The sequence below is a fragment of the Protopterus annectens genome, chromosome 4.part1, assembly GCF_019279795.1.
Source record: "Protopterus annectens isolate FY-2018-M chromosome 4.part1, PAN1.0, whole genome shotgun sequence".
NCBI lineage: Eukaryota > Metazoa > Chordata > Ceratodontiformes > Protopteridae > Protopterus > Protopterus annectens.
Window position 1 is genome coordinate 907,621,849 of NC_056734.1, and position 14,843 is coordinate 907,636,691.

Here is a 14,843-nt window from a genome sequence, read left to right on the forward strand (position 1 = left end):
TACAGCATAGTTAGGTAGGGGTTTGAATTCAGCAAGTGGCAAGTGTCTGTATGAAGGGGGTAAGTGTGTGTGTGTAAGAGTGTATGAAAAGAACATCCCTTTTGGCAACTGGGAAAACACACCGCAGGATGCTCATTCCACTTTCTAAACTCTGATGATGTCAGCACCCTATAAGTATATCAGGGGAAAGGAAATTTCCCAGTAATGCAAATAGCACGCTGCGCTAATGCGTCTGTCTCTAGTTTCATAGCATAGTTAGGGAGGGGTTTGAATCCAGCAAGTATAAGTGTGTATGAAAAGGGCGTCCCTTTTGGTAACTGGGAAAACACACCATAGGATGCTCATTCCACTTTCTAAACTCTGATGATGTCAGCACCCTATAAGTATATCAGGGGAAAGGAAACCTCCCAGTAATACAAATAGCACGCTGTACTAATACGTCCGTCTCCAGTGTCATAACATAGTTAGGTAGGCGTTTGAATCCAGCAAGTGGCAAGTCTGTGTGAAGAGGGGTAAGTGTGTGTGCGTATGAAAAAGACATCCCTTTTGGCAACTGGGAAAACACACCACAGGATGCTCATTCCACTTTCTAAACTCTGATGATGTCAGCACCCTATAAGTATATCAGGGGAAAGGAAATTTCCCAGTAATGCAAATAGCGTGCTGCGCTAATGCGTCTGTCTCTCGTGTCATAGCATAGTTAGATAGGGGTTTGGATCCAGCAAGTGTGTGTGCAGGGGGGGGTATGTATGACTAAAGTCCCCCTTTTGGCAACTGGGAAAACACACTACAGGATGCACATACCCCTTTCTAAACGATATCACAATTATGTATGGCTTTTGAGTACAGACATGCCACGTGTGTTTTGCCCACACAGAATGCCCATGTGTGCGGGTTGTCCATCACAATAATGCATGACATTGATGAAACCAGTTATGGCAATGCACACATGATGTATGTGTGTGCCAAATACACATATGTACCTGTGACCTTCAATAGTTACCATGTGTGATGCCTGACACATGTGAATACATGGTATTTGCACAGGGTAACATTATGACTGTGGTCTTCTGTGCACGTGCTGCATGTGGGATGTGTATATACAGTGTGAGATGTAGATGCTATCAGCCTAGTAGTGAGGGATACACACCTGGTCTGGGGCATTATCACAATTATGTATGGCTTTTGAGTACAGACATGCCACGTGTGTTTTGCCCACACAGAATGCCCATGTGTGCGGGTTGTCCCTCACAATAATGCATGACATTGATGAAACCAGTTATGGCAATGCACACATGATGTATGTGTGTGCCAAATACACATATGTACCTGTGACCTTCAATAGTTACCATGTGTGATGCCTGACACATGTGAATACATTGTATGACTGAAATCCCCCTTTTGGCAACTGGGAAAACACACTACAGGATGCACATACCCCTTTCTAAACGATATCACAATTATGTATGGCTTTTGAGTACAGACATGCCACGTGTGTTTTGCCCACACAGAATGCCCATGTGTGCGGGTTGTCCATCACAATAATGCATGACATTGATGAAACCAGTTATGGCAATGCACACATGATGTATGTGTGTGCCAAATACACATATGTACCTGTGACCTTCAATAGTTACCATGTGTGATGCCTGACACATGTGAATACATGGTATTTGCACAGGGTAACATTATGACTGTGGTCTTCTGTGCACGTGCTGCATGTGGGATGTGTATATACAGTGTGAGATGTAGATGCTATCAGCCTAGTAGTGAGGGATACACACCTGGTCTGGGGCATTATCACAATTATGTATGGCTTTTGAGTACAGACATGCCACGTGTGTTTTGCCCACACAGAATGCCCATGTGTGCGGGTTGTCCATCACAATAATGCATGACATTGATGAAACCAGTTATGGCAATGCACACATGATGTATGTGTGTGCCAAATACACATATGTACCTGTGACCTTCAATAGTTACCATGTGTGATGCCTGACACATGTGAATACATGGTATTTGCACAGGGTAACATTATGACTGTGGTCTTCTGTGCAGGTGCTGCATGTGGGATGTGTATATACAGTGTGAGATGTAGATGCTATCAGCCTAGTAGTGAGGGATACACACCTGGTCTGGGGCATATAGTCTACATGTTGCTGATGTACAGGTGCTGCATGTTTTCACCTGTTGTGGGAGTGGTAAGACGTTACTCCACAGCAATGCAGTGACAGCATGCTAAGAACCATTCAGCCAGGGTGTCGTAGCTACACTAATTCAGTAGCATTCAGTAATATGTCAGAATCCCTGGTGAGGGTCTGATGCCAACCAAGGTCAGGGGTCTACCAGCCTGTGTCACTTGCTCAGTGATCCCTTCCATGTTCCCTATCATGTATCCCAGTGAGGGACATCCCACATCAGCTGTGGTGGCATGGACAATGACTGAGTCATATGTGTCCATGCATCTGACTGACCTGTATGTTTGTGTTATGTGGTGGACCACAGTGCTCCATGAGCATATCACTGTGACCTACACATTGTCCAGCCTGGTGAGCATGTTCTCACTGTACTGGACAATAAGGGTACCTAACACAACTGTGGCAGTAGTGTTGTATAGCTGTACAGACTGTGCTTGTTTGACACACAGGATTTGTGTGCTATGTGTTATGAGTGCTGTGTGCAGGCCTGATGTATGCCTGTGTGCCAGCTGCAGAGATGTCTGCCAGTCATGCAGGATGCTATCCTTAGGCTCCACAACTGACCTGGTGTGTTTCCATGCTTGTATTGCTGTCCGTGTAGGTCCACATCAGATTGGTATTGCTGTCACTGTAGTATTTCATGCCACCAGACAGGTTATGCCAGTACTGGGTTCAGAGTGCTTAGTCCACAGTTCGGCCATGTGTTTCCATCTCATACATGTGTTGCACATCCATGGGCAGGGGATAGGGTTGACTGTGTACATGTGGCAGCTGTGACAGTACTACATGACACACATATCCCACAACTGTACCATAGAGGTGACTGACAACTGACCATTGCACATGCTACCATAGTATTGAGATTGCATTGGTGATTAACAGCACATAGGGCCAATGGTGAACAAGATACATAGGTCCATAGGTTCATACAGGGATGTCTGCCCAGGGCATGTATCCCCCTATGCAGAATGTGTGTGGCTTTCAACATGCATTGTAAATCTGTCTTGCTATGCCCTTTTCCAAGGTTAGTATACTGTGCCTCTGTCTCACAGTGACACATAAGTGATACCCAGGGTAACCCTATGAAGTCACATCCAGTCATTAATATTACTCATGAAGACAGTCACTGAGTCAGTCTGGCTAACCTCTATTGGGATAATATTCAAGAATGAAGGGAGCCTCCAGAGTTGTGAATGTGCCCCTCCAGCATGTCCTATGCATATCACTCCTGAGGTTCAAGTCGTTCCAGCATGTATGCTGATGGGATCTGGATATTCTGAGGTGCAGCATGGCCATTAAGTGAGGGTTTGACATGGCTTTATATGTCAGGCACAGATTGCCTATGAAGAGGCAGTATGCCACCAAGTAGGGTTTGCAGTCCCCTGCGACTTGCTCAGCCAGAGTACTTCCATGTTGGCCTGTACCTATGGTAAATATATGATGAACATGACAGCTCCCAGGGCTGAGCCTTGTGGGACACCACTTGTACCAGGTTGTAGGCTGACATGGCTCCAGCAAGTCTAGCCATGTGTGTTCTGCCCTTGAGCCAGTGTGCAATAACCATAGTGACATAGGGGTTAATATGTACACTGGTGAGCTTCCCTATAATGCACAAGTGGGGTATTGTATCAAAGGCTTATGCAAGGTCCAGGTAGGCTGTGTAGACCTCCTTCCGCTTGACAGTGGCCTTGGTGACTGTTACAAAGAAATCAAACAGGTTTGAGAGGCAGGATCTGCCATTAACAAAGCCAAACTGTGTATGGTGACATGTCTGTAGGTACACAATATCTAGATATGTGAGGTTCATGTTGATCTTTGCCATAGCTTTGCAGACAAAGCTAGTCAGACATATGGGGCGAATAGTGTCCAGGATCCGTGAAGGCACCACCTGAATGTAGAGGGACCACTGTTGCTGTACGCCACTCTCTGGCCACATATCGTGTAGTAAGTCCGGGATTGAACAGTGGTGTTATGTCTGGGTGTAGCTCTTCTTGTGGTTCATGTAGGACACAGCCTGGGACACTGTCTGGTCCCATTGATGCAGTGTTTATTGCTTTGGGAAGGGCATCTCTTACCTGAGCATCTGTGATGTCAGGGGGGGCGGCACTCTGCCGCAAGACATATTTGCCCTTTCGGTGTGGTGGGGGGGAGAAGGCAGCAGTGAACCTGTCCACTAGGATGATGGCAATGTCTGTGTGTTTTGTATTTGTGTGACATCTTCGATTACCTCTGAGCATATCTGGGTAGTACCACCCGGGTTCCTAACATAACTACAGACAGCCTTGTGATTATCCTCAGTGGCTTGTGGAATCTTCTCTCAAAGATGGCCTTAGACAATTGTATGGGTGCCTGTAGTTGTCTTCCAATAACCATCTGTGGTGCCTTCACATTTTGGGAGGTTGTTGTAACGTGGTGGCGTCATCCTTCTATTGTATAGTGTGTTTATGGCTGGTGTCCGGCACCCAGGACATCTGCCTTTGGAGAATTGGGTCATGCTTTCATATGTGGTGTCATGATCCATGCATTCCTGAATGTGTCCATAGAATGCCTTTATACAGGTATCTGCAGTCTGGTCCATATTTCCAACAGGCCTGGGGCCTTTGAAGGTTTCCACATCATTTATGAGGGGTGTGAACTTGCTTGACATGAGCTGTTGACAGACGTGCTGCCCCCCAGACAGAGCAAGGTGAGGGTCACATTTAGCTACCTGTCACGTGATAGAATGTGCCACATAACACAGGCACACAGGTCACTCCACAACAGGTACAACTATGAGGCAGTCATTGTCCATGCTGGTGCAAACAACCTGAGACGTACCTCCCTGGACCACATGGAAAGAGACACAGAGGAGCTCTTACAGCACCATCTCAAACTCAGGACTCCCACAGAGCCTTCATGCTGACACAGGAGAGTATAGATTTCTCTGCAAACACCATCATACTGGGTGACATCAGATACACAAACATAGACTGCGAACATTACACAAGCCACAATACCCAAGCTCTAGGGTTCACATAGATCAGACATTCTTCAGCTATGGAACAGGTAACCAACCTTCCCACAAGAGGGGCAGATATACTAGACCTGATCATCACAAACATGAGTACCAAATGCTCACCACTGGGAGTATATCCCTCATTGTTGCAATCAAACCATATACAAATCACACTGGAGTACTGGATCCACCACATATGCAAACCTCGAACACATCGATGTGTGTGTGGGAAATGCCTTTATTAGCAGCTGTGACAGTACAGTACAGGATGCAGATCCCCCTTTTGAAACACTGATGATGTCAGGACTCTATAACTATATTACCTGTATTAAAGTCCTCCAGTAATTTGCATAGCGCGCTCTGCTAATGCATCTTTTTTCCCGTGTCATAACCTAGTTAGGTAGGGGTTTGAATCCTGCAAAGGGAATGTATGTGTGTTAGTATGAGTGGGGTTTATGTGTGTGCACTATGCTGGGAGAGATAAGTGCCTTTTGCCAACTGGGAGAACACACTACAGGGTGCACATCCCTCATCCTACACACAGATGATGTCAGCACCCTCTAAGTACAGCATTAGAAAGGATATCCACAGCTACTGCATATAGCACACTCTGCTAATGTGTCTGTTTCTACTGACATAACACAGTTAGGTATGTGTTTGAATCTTGCAAATGGAAAGTATGTGTTTTACTGTGGGTGGGGTTAGTGTGTGTGCACAATGATGGGGGTGGGATGTGGCTTTTGCCACATGGGGCTATGCACTGCAGGGTGCTCATTACCCTTAACAAGCAATGATGTTGACAGCACCCTATACAAACAAAACTACAAAAGAGAAGGTGGTGGTACCAATAACACATGTAAGGTAACACTTTTTCAAGTAATGTCCACAAAACAAAGTAGGATAATCAAACAATTCTTTTATTCTATACAAACAACATGACAACAGACAACTGCCAGTACTCAGTATAGTGTTACATGCTACTGTAACACGCACATGTACCAGAATATACCTAGATAGTGTTTTGAAGCCTGTATGTGGCAAGTGTGTGGATGTGGGAAGTGTCTGTGTGTGCATTTCCGTATGGGAAACATGTTTGATGTGGCAATCAGGGCACCACAGTACCTGATGCACATTACATCTTTGAACTGATGAGGTTGCCTGCACCCTGTGAGTACAGGTAGAGAAGAGGAAGTGAGTAGTAAACAACATAGTGCACTTCTCAAATGTGTACCTGTCATGTATCGACAGCTACTCATGTAGGGTAATAAATTATGGGAATGGCAGGTGAGCGTGTGCATGTGTGTGGGTAGCAGGGTGTGTATAAATGCATGTGTGACAGAACAGATACATATAGCTGAATCTACATAACAGCACATGATGCACATTCCCATGGTCAATGTTAGCATGTGATGGTGTGCAGCTGGTACACTTTGGTAAGTAGTATGGGTGCAGATAACAATTGAGGACATTCATACAGTTACTGCAGCAGGACTGCTGGGATATACACACAATCATACTGGAACACTGAACAGTTACAAACATGTTACTACTTATACACATCTATGTAGTCACCCTGTGCATCAGCAATGTGTATACCTTTTCCTGCACCAATGTTGTAGTATGCAGGAGGTGGCACAGTGTCATCATATGCACAGGGTGTGGGTTAGGTATGCCCAAGCCTGCCACTGGTGACACCAATTGACATGTGTGTGTATGTGTGTTTGTGAGGGGCAGCAGTACAGGGTGGACCAGTGTTGGTGTAGTGTGTGTGTGTATGTGTTTGCCCTAGGTGTTAGGTTTCTGCATGTGTGTAAGCACGCACACAGTCACACATAATGGCTGCCATGTACAGGGTTTTGTGGACAGCCACAGACAGCACCTGTCAGGTCATCCAGATCAGTGTCTGTGGGCACGGACACGGTACCTGTGCCTGGAAGGGGTGCTACGGGCCGTATCCGGTACTAACCCAGACTGGGTACTGTCGTCAGAAGCAAGGGTGTGCTGACTGGACACAGTTCCCTGTTGGGACTGTCCAGAGCCACATGCACGTGGTCTCCTGGGGCGTCCTGATGACAGCACAGACCCAGCATTGCTGGGGCTGGTGCTGGCACTTGAGGTGCGTGAGTGGGCCTGTTGTTGTCCGCGGCCACTGCCAGCTGGTGCTGTTGCTGGCATATGGCCACGTCGACATCGCAAACGCACACCATCGCCCTGGCCCATGGACATCTGGTTGTGGAGCAGCTGTTCTATGCCCCCACAACATCTGTCAATGACATCTGTGAGGTTACGGATAGCATTCGCAACGTCACGCATGCCGTCTGTCATGGCTGTGCGACATGCTCTCAGCTCCCTCAGACCCTGTCTGGTGTACCTTTCCATACGTGCCTGTGCCTGCATGACAGTTCTGAACATAGTGGAGGTTGACATACCTCCTTGGGCACGTCGGCCAGAGGCAGTACCACGGATGCCCCACGAGAACCCATGGGCGACTGTCTGTGTGGTACCATTGGAGGACCCTGCTCATGGCTGCCTTGTGGGGATGCATGTACCACAGGTACCACATTACCCTGATCTATGCCCACTGCAGACTGTCCATCACCTAGGGACAATGGGGACAAAGGATGTAATGGCAGGACGACTGTGCGCATTGACGGGGTTGACAGCTGTGTACTGTCAATTGGCTGACCAATGGTGGACCCAGACACACCTTCCTGCACCATTACAGACATTTCATCATCATCAGTACCTGGGGCACAAGATTCAGGTTCCCTGCTGCAGGTCACCAGAGCAGCACCAGAACCTACGGGAGGAAAACAGGGAACACAGATTACAGTCCCAAAACATATTTGACAGAGATGCACTTCAATACTAATGCACACATTCAGAAATGGACACATGCACTCATGGACACTAACACACATGCACACATGGGCACAGGCACACTCGCACACATGCACACCCCACAGTAAATACACACATCAGTACCGTGTTACACTACTCTTAATTTAGTACAACTGGTATTACAGTTATTATTAACACACTCACCAGCATGTCTACTACAGCGTTACACTACTCTTACTAGTATTATAAATTGTTTTTCAGGTAATGTTACAAACACTCACCAGCATGTATGGCCTGCCTCGTTGCTAGATGGGAGGGACCTGGAAGTGTGAAGAGAGTAATGTCAGTGGGCACAAGTGTGCCATCTGTTTTGCACATGATACAGTACAGTAGTACACTAGTTCCCATATACACATCAGCTGCTCATAATGTCTGTATCACACATGCACAATTGCATATCATGATGACATATACATACCACATGCATACCTTATGCGTGCATGAAGTAACAGTGTACAGAACGGTCATATGTACATACCAGGAGTTAACTCTAATCTCACCCTTACCTCTCTTCAGATGACAACTCAAACTGTACTTCCAGAACCACTGGCTTTGTTCTTGTTGGACTCCAGGCTAATGTCCCTCTCCCCACCCTCTCTTTACCTTTAACCCCCTCATTGTGCATAGAAACTAGCTTCTACCCTGTTTCTTTCACCTTGATGTCCTTCTATGCTCTGACCTACTTCTCCCATCCCTCCCACCTCCTCTTGACTGTCTTCCTTCTTTTCCTCACTTCCCTTCTTGACCCCTGCCTCTTCCCTATTATTTTATCTTTCATACTCCTTCTACTTCTCTACCCTTCTGAGTCCTAAGTATTATCTATATGGCTCTTGCCTTATTGCATAACCGTTATGCTTTAGGTAGAATTGCTTTGAAACCGACAGTACATTGTGTATGACTCTAAACTGTTTGAGTTCCTTAAATGTATGTTGATTTAATTAACAGGCTGGTGTATATTTCTATTCTGTTGGCTGTCTGTATTAACAACTTGTCTGTCTGCCTTTATTATGTTATGTGTGGAGCTTTTCTCCCCAGGCCTCTACTGAAAGTGGACATATATCCAGCTAGACTATCTTGGTCTACAAATGTAACAGTAATAACAATAAATAAATATGGCATCTTACCTGCACGCTCGGTGTCTTGCTGCTGTGTGGATCCAACCTCCATCATGATGCATGACTGTTGGTGTTGTTGTTCTGGGGCTGGATCCACAACACTTAGCAGTAGCCCCTCCTGTCTGGTGAGGGGGGGATGTGTGGCCACCCCCCCACCTGTGACAACCTGTTGCCTGCGGATATCTGCAGCACGCTGGCGGACATTTCTAATCAAATCACTGCAGTGATGTCTCACCTGCTCATATGTCCTATTATGCATGCCAACATCATTTATCCTGCTAAGTAGGTTTTGCCACAGTGCAGACCTCTCCTGCTGATTCTGGGTGGTGCGTGAGAACAGGATGGCATAGTCACGCACCAGGCTCTGGTGAATCACGTCATCTTCTGCAGCAGAATATGCTGGGTTCCTTTTGGAGCCATGTTGATCTGGAAAGGTACACAAACAGGTTATCAGCATAGTATCTCAGCAATACATGGTACACATTCTATACAGGGAGTATTAAATTGTACTTATTACTGCTTGGTTGTAACTTGATTACAGTGTAGCTATCATACTAAGTCATTTTGACTAAGCACTTGGCCTTCAGGCCAGTTGTTTTACATTAGGGAGGTTTGTGGCAAGCTGTGGTGGCAGGACACATATCTTTCATCCATTGAAGTTGGGAACTGCTGATTGAGGGCCCAGTGTACAAGTGTATTAGTTCTGGTATAGGCAGTTGGCCTTCAGGCCAGTTATTTAACATTAACAAGGTTTGTGGTCTGCACTCGTGTGTGACAATAGGCTGTACTCTGCCATTCATAGCTGGGGACATCTGGTTTCAGGTTTATAGTGCCTGCATATCTGAGCTGTAACTTACTGACATTGCTACACCTTGTTTGCTGTAGCAAACACTACATCCAGGCCTCCTGGATCTACCTTTGTTTATATGCTTGTAATTTGTTAGCTTGTTATTTCACTGGTATGCTACTTCCACATAATACACAGCTTCTCAACACGTCTGTGACTCACTACTGATATCTGCATTGCTTACTGTACGTACTTCCATGTTACACATGACAGCAAGTGACTGCTTGTCATTGTTGCATTTACTTAATTGTGACACATTGCACTTAGGTTACCTGGCACTTGCTCACTGACGCTTTTATATCAGTCAGCAGTTGTAGGTAATATCAGTACACCCTCACTCCCCACTGGACCTTGTTTTCAATTATTACGGCATTCACAATAGTATTCTAGCATGTCCAGAGGTCAGTTGTCAGTTCCCTCCCCAGTCCAGCTGGTGAGTGTGGTACTCCAGAGACAATGTTAGAACAGCTGCATGTACACAGACAACCTCCTCCTCCGAACAACAAATTCAAACTCATGTGAGTGATGCAACCATATACCACACTGGAGGCTAGGCTCTGTCTACTCAATACCGCCATAACCAGTCAGGTGGCGAGGGAAACCACACTCACTACACTTCCAGTCTCACATAGACCTACCACAACAGCAGAACTAACACATGATCACACATGAACATACTTATAGGCTCGGACTACAGGTCTGCCTATGCAGCAGAGACCTCCTAAGTAGACACTCAGGCAACCACTACCACGTAAATGTACACGTGCAACACATATCACACAAAGCCAATGTGCTGAACACTCACAGCCATTAACAGTACACAACACACCTCATACACCTGTACTAGGTGCCTCTATCATCAGGCACACTAACATCACATTCACCAGGCTTAGCGAGGTGAGGGTAACGGTGTGCAGCCTGTCGGGCACTATGACCTGCCACATAACACAAACACTCAGGTAACCCCAAGGCAGGTACAGGTATGACTCAGTCAATGTCCATGCTGGTGTGAATGACCTGACACATACCTCCCTGGACTACATGACATGAGACAGTACAGAGCTCTCTGAGCATGTAGCCCAAGACAGTTTGACCCTGACCTTGAGAAGCACCCTACCCTCACCAAGAACAATGCCGCAATATCAAGGCACGATGATCCCTTCCATCAATTGGCCTGCCATCTTGGGGTGGTATGCTTTGCTAGGGCCAGCTTGCACCTGTCACCCCTGTCCTATTGGAATTTGGCGGAGCCTCTTGCTACACCCATAGTGCCTGTATTGGGCAAGGCTCATAAGGCAAACCCACATCCATTTGTATCACAAAGGATGGGGAAGTACGAGTGATGCTACTCAACACCGGAAGTCTAGACCTCAGGATGCACGCACTCAAAACCCTACTTAGCATTCTGGACATCGATATCTGTGCAGTAACATGAACCTGTTTCAGGTTTCACAGGAGCACACCAGTACTACCAAGTTATAGCTGTTACCATTCTTGTCGGCCCCGACACTTGAACAAGGGAGGGGGAGTATCAGTATTCAATGCAGATTCCCACGCCTCCACATTGGTGGCAATGTACAACATAGGTGTTAGGCCATTGAGTACAGAAAACGTAGTTGGGGACCTGGGGAAGAAACATGGTAGCGGTCTGTCATTTGTCTACCACATGGCCAACGTGGATTGAAAGACATGTTATATAGCCCAGCTAATCATGAGGGATTCACATGTATGGCAGGGGAGGTCATTGTGCCTCTTTACTCATCCATCATCAGGCCTATAATTGCGTACAATGCACCTTTTGGGATGTACCTACCCAGACACCTACAGCAACTGGTACAGGACAACAGTACCTCATCAAGGGATGCAATGGCTCACACAGATGTCATATGCTGCCCAGGTAAAGTAAATCCAGCTGGACTCAGTGGCATACTGCCTGTTCAGAGGCAATCTGTGCGTGCCATATACAGCCATGTCCTACCCAGCAGTAATGAACATGCTGCACCTCAGGCAATCAGAGTCCCATACAGCCACATGCTCAGGAGAGCTGGACCTCAGCACTGACATACATGGACATGCTGGAGGGGCATATTCCTAACCAAGAGGCTCCCTTCACTCTGTAATGAGCTCACACTACAGGTTAGGCAGAGTCCCTCATTGACTCTCTTCCATAGGAATCTGAATGAGTGGATGGAGATCATAGTTGTACCCCTGGTATCACTTCTATGTCACTGTTAGACAGAGGCACAGTATACTAACGTCGGGCAAGGGCATAGCAGCATAACTTTTAATTGGGTGGCGAAAGACAAACACATTCTACTAGGCTTACCAATGCCCTAGGGCAAATCGCCTAGTATGAACCTATGAACATGTGTGTACTGCTATAGTACTTCTGCCATATGTTGCATGTGTGTGTGTTGTGGGGGATGCACAGGTAATGGCCGGATATTTCTGCACAGGTGACACATCTGACACATTCTGGGTGTTCATCCCTACATACTGGATGTGTATTGCCATCCAACCCTGTGATGTGGACACACATTACTCTGCCTGGTTATACATATCCGAACAACACCACAAGCACAGTACACTACCTTGCTATGTATGCATGTAATTACACAGTTATTCACTAGTTATGACAGTGATGCTATCCATGCAGCCCATTGGGCCAGTGGAAGCCACAGCACACACCGCCAGCACCTTTGCATATGCTTACCACAGACATCCCACATACTGCATGTACTGTGCACACACATATCTAACCCAGAACAACTGCACACCACTTATTAATCCTGTCCAGTGGACTACAGATACAGGCATATTGTATAACAATAGTAGGAGGCTACTGCAGCACAGGGCAGATTCACATGACGGCAAGGCATCTGTGGTCAGCAGTGTTAAGATGCTTCACTTTCACCAAATGCACATATATTGGCAACATTGTTGCAGACAGTTTAGGTGCAGGTACCCCCCCCATTCTCCTACACATGTGGTATTAGTTATCCCAGATGACTGTAACCTCCCTATCCTCTCATATGTCCAGGTGAGAGCCACCCTCATCATTGCAGAACACATAGCATCACTGTTACGAAATGGTATCCCTGGATGTGTGCTACATTCACCCCTGGAGGACATAGCACCACATGACAGACTGATATTAATCCCTGGCCATACTACGGGATATGTACCTGAACAGTGCCATACATACACAGTGGTCCCACACCAATGAGGAGTAACCTCTACTGACCCTGGTAACTACTGCATCATATGCACAACTGGCCTTGTGTTCTCAGCTATAGAAGTTTTAAGCATGGGCAACATGTACACCAATATTACATATGTATATATTTCAGGACTATGTACAGACAACCTATCTCATGGACATACCTATAGATAGTGAACTATGATACATTTGGAGGTGTCACAGTAAACACAGTATTGACCTGCTACTTTGCATTACCTTTGTTTGTGGCAGCTGTTGCTGTATCAGTGATGCTGCTTGCTGCTTGCAGTTTTCTGCTGCTGCTGCTGGTTTTGCTGCTGTCAGTCTGTTTATTGTCGTATTTCAGTTTCTCTCTCTCTCTCTCTCTTTCTTAGGTTTGTGCAATGATTGTATTGCATATGTGGAGTGTGGGTACTGAATGCTTTTGTAGGTATCTGCATAGGCCCATGTGATGGCCTCTGCACCAATTGTAAGGCATCATTTGCTAATTGCATACAGCCAGTTGTGTACTGATTGCATGTCTCACTGTGATTTCAGGACAGTGCTATAAAAAGGTATGTGAGATAGGCGTTGCCCTTTCAGATTGTAAGGGCGTGGACCATGCTGGTATGCTGTTGGAAAATGTTCTGTGAGTGTGAAGGTTAGTACATCTCTCATGCTTCATGCTGTGTTGTGAAGTCAGGTTGCTGCATTTCTCCCACCTGTTCCCTGTAGTGAGTGTGTATGCATACTGACACCCACAACTATATTTATTATGTATTGCTATATATACATATGTGTACATATACATACTGTCATATATGTACATTAGCTGACAATATTGGGTACAAGCTAACAATTTTCAGGGCTGTTTCTGTTAACACATACTAGTATGGGAATCCAGTAATTGGGACAGTGAAGGTCTGTCTGACATGCTTAGGGTAGTACACATACTATATTGCCTTTATCTTCATTCATACTATTACATGTTCCACTTATTTAGCACTATATTCCTGTATGAGAGTCATGTCTTGCTGGTAGGTCATACAGACTAGTGTTACAATGGTCTTGTGGTAGGGCCTACTAGTATGCTTGTATTTTGCTTTCAAATTGAGTACAGGGTCTATCAATCAAAGTGCTGGAGGCACCTTCCAGCAGTTAAGGGGTTAGCAGGTCTCACAGGAGTCAGGCTGTGTTGCAGATTCTGGCTGCTGCATTTATCTTCACTGTCTCCTGTAGTGAGTGTGTATGGATACTGACACCTACGACTATATTTCATATGTATTACTACATATTTATATATAAGTAAGTGTACATTTACATACCTTCTTATGTGTACATTACCTTACATTATTATGTACAAGCGAACAATTAGTAGGGCTGTTTCTGTTAACACTGAACTAGTGTGGGAATCCAGTACTTTGGCCATTAAAACTCTACCTGAAATGCATTGGGTAGTACACCTCCTATATTGCCTTTATATTGATTCCTACTATTACATGTTATATTTATTTTAGCACGATGATCTCATGTGGTAGTCATGGCTTAGTGGTAGGTCATACAGACTAATGTTACCAAGGTCTTGGGT